This window comes from Octodon degus, unplaced genomic scaffold (genome assembly GCF_000260255.1).
Source record: "Octodon degus isolate 3935 unplaced genomic scaffold, OctDeg1.0 scaffold00036, whole genome shotgun sequence".
Lineage (NCBI taxonomy): Eukaryota > Metazoa > Chordata > Mammalia > Rodentia > Octodontidae > Octodon > Octodon degus.
Window position 1 is genome coordinate 8,317,079 of NW_004524612.1, and position 3,423 is coordinate 8,320,501.

Below are 3,423 nucleotides of genomic sequence, written 5' to 3' on the forward strand. Positions count from 1 at the left end.
CAGGGTAATTAGCATTTGTACCTCCTTAAACATTTATCACCACCCCCTCCCCCAACAGGTGCACACACACTTTCTCTCTCCCCCGTCCCTTTCCCCTTTCCATTCTCCCTCTCTCTAAAGATGGAACATACAGCCTCAAACATGCTAGGCAAGCACTCTACCACTATACCCTAACACATCTCTTTCATTTTGAGACAGGGTCTCACTAAATTACCCAAACCTCAAACCCTGTGATCTCCAGCTTTTGTTTCATGAGCATCTAGGATTACAGGCTTGTTAGCTACCATTTCTTTGTTTTATTTTTATTCTTATTTATTTATTTATTTTTTGTGGAACCAGGGGTCGAACTCAGGCCCTTGCGCTTGCCAGGGAAGCGCTTATTCCACTGAGCCATCTCCCCGGCCCCTTTATTTATTTATTTATTTATTTTTGTTGTGTTTTGTTTTGTTTTGGTGGAACCAGGAATTGAGCTCAGGCCCTTGTGCTTGCCAGGCAAGTGCTTATTCTGTTGAGTCATCTCCCTGGCCCCCATTTCTTTGTTTTAGGAATCATCAAACTCTTGTAGTTCTTTATGTAATGTGTAATAAGTTGCAGTAAGCTATTCTCATGGTGCTGTGGTAGAGAACAGAATTTATTTTATTTTGATACCCCCACTATTCCAATTTGTCTGCTCCCCTGTTTCTATGCAGTCAACTTTTTAAGCTTCTACATACAAATGAGAACATGTGATATTTGTCTTTCAGTGCTTGACTTTATTTTTGATGGTTTTTGTTTGTACTAGGGACTGAACCCAGGGCCTTCATGTTGAGGTACATCCCAGCCCTTTGTCTTTATTTTCAGACAGGGATTCTTACTAACCCATGTTGGGTTTTAATTTAGAGTGCTGGGATTACAGGTGTACATCATGAAACCCGGCTTTTTTTTTTTTTTTTTTTTTTTTTTCCTTTTTTCTTTGCGATAGGGTCTCACTATGTAGTGCAGGGCGGCCTTGAGCTTGCTTATATAGCCCAGACTGGACTCAAACTCACTGTAGTCCTCCCACTAGTCTCCCAAATGCACCCTGGATAATGGATAATTTTTATAATATTGTATAAGGAAAATAGCATTGTAGACACTTTAAAAAGAATAGTTTATGCCTGAATTGATTAGGCCCTGCTAACCATATTAAAATCATTTGTAACTTTTATTTATTTGAGTGCTGGGGATTAAATCCAGGGCCTTGCCCATGCTAGATAGGGGCTCTACTACTGAGGTACACTCAGCACCCAGATAACTTTTAAAGATTGTATATTGCCCCAGGGCCAGGGGGATAGCTCAGTAGAAAGGGCCTGAGTTCAATCCCTGGTTCTGAAAAAAAAAAAGATTAAAGATTGTATATTGCCCCAAAAGATCAAAGCATGTCACAGTGGCAAGACATAGGCCTAAGTGACAAAATCATGATATGCTTTATGAACCAAGCTAATTAGTTTTAATTTGTTCTGAGAACCATAGGATAGGCCTTGAAGAATTTTTAAAAATATAATCAGCAAATGTTTAGTAAACTAGTTTTTTAAAATTTGAGGATGATCAGGATGGTGCTGGGAGTGTTGCTGGTTCGAAGTTTCCTCACATCCTGACTGAATGCTTTCTTGTCATGACTCAACAACTTTCGGGGAACATCTTCACTAGGATAGTATCTGGGCATTTTTTGAAACTAAACCACCTGGGTACCACCATGCTTGTCACCACCAACTGATTTTGTGATAGTAGCGAGAACCTTCTCTTTCTTTTTCTTCTCAACTTTTGATTTAGCAGCTGTGTACTTTCTCTTATACAAAGCCTTTCTGGAATACATAGCAGGTCAGAGTATCTACCAGTTCGTCTAACCAGGATAGGATTTCGCCTGCAGTGGGGCTGCCCCTTCTTGGACTTTTTTACTTTGACCTTACCCTTTTTACCAGTACCACTGGCAGCAGCCTTCTTAGCTTCAGCTTTCTTTTCTTGTCTTTAGTATCCAACTTCTCAAGTTTTTTTTACCTGCCATCTTGCAATATGGGAAAGAGCTAACTAGGCTACTTAGGATGGGTAGTATTCACACCTTTAACCTTAGTGACCTTGAGCCAAGCATTGCACCATAAATCAATCCCAGTGTCACACACTCTTCAACTAGCAACCTCTGAAACATGAGGTTTTGGGAAGACATGTAGACATAAACCATGGTAGTTTATCATTATACTACTAAATCTAAGGTAGTTAAATGTGGTCCTTGCTAGCCAAAACATGCTGGTGAGTTAAATATGTTTAAATCCATGAGTTCTCAGTGGTATTTTTAAAACTTTATTTTTTTTTTTAACATTTATTTAGTGTGTGTGTGTGTGTGTGTGTTTGTGTGTGTGGCCAGGGGGCAGGGCTGGCTGGCAAGTTCCAGACCAAGCTGGGCAAGATCCTGTTTCAGTAAAATTTAAGGGAGTAGCATGGAAAGGGAAGGCTGGGGAGGTAGAACACTTACTTAACTTGCATTTTCAAGGTTCAATCCCAGTTGCTCCAAAAAGGATAAACAATATAAACTCATTACGGAAATTTTCAAGAAAGACTTTTCCATGCAAACACCAACATTTAGAGGGGCCAGGGAGATGGCTCAGTAGAATAAGCGCTTGCCTGGCAAACACAAGGGCCTGAGTTCAATTCCTGGTTCTGGGGGGAAAAAAAAAACATTTAGAGAGGTAGCATTAATTTCTTTTTTTGTAAATATCTTTAACTGGCTTAAACACAGCTAGAATAGATTCTCATGTCTGTTTAATTATACTTGTTATAGTTGAAGTATATGAACAAAACCAACCTCACATAGATAGGTAGTTGGAAAGGGAGAAGTATTTTAATAATCTTTGCAGGTAATTATAGATATTCTTCGGTAGTACTTCAAGTGGTAGTTATGTAAAGGTTAGTTTGCCGGATCTGAAACTGTTTTACTTTCTTTCTTGTTCGTGAAAACCCATTGGTATGCAGCAGAAGTGTTTTATGCGTACTTCCCATTTTATCATACTGAATATTAAATAGATGTGTCTCAAGGTTGAAATTTGATACAAATAATTTTTTCCTTCATCAAGCAGATTTTAAAGTAAAACTGGCTAAGTTTTTTTGTTTGTTTTATTTTTATTTATTTTTTAGAGAAAGGTCTGCAGGATGTTCAGGGTCTCACTACTAGATCATACTCGTAGTAATTCACCAGTTTACAGTCTCCAAAGCGCTGGGATCACAGGTGCACCACCACGCCAGTCTCAATCCACAGCTCAGCGCTCCCAGGGGCCAGGGCTGGCACAGCCGGACTGGGGATTGAACCCCAGCCCCTGTGCCTGCTTGCAGGCGCTTTAATCCGCTCATCTATTTGGCTGGCCCTTTTGTTTTATTTTTATTTTTATTTTTATTTTTATTTTTGGTGGAACC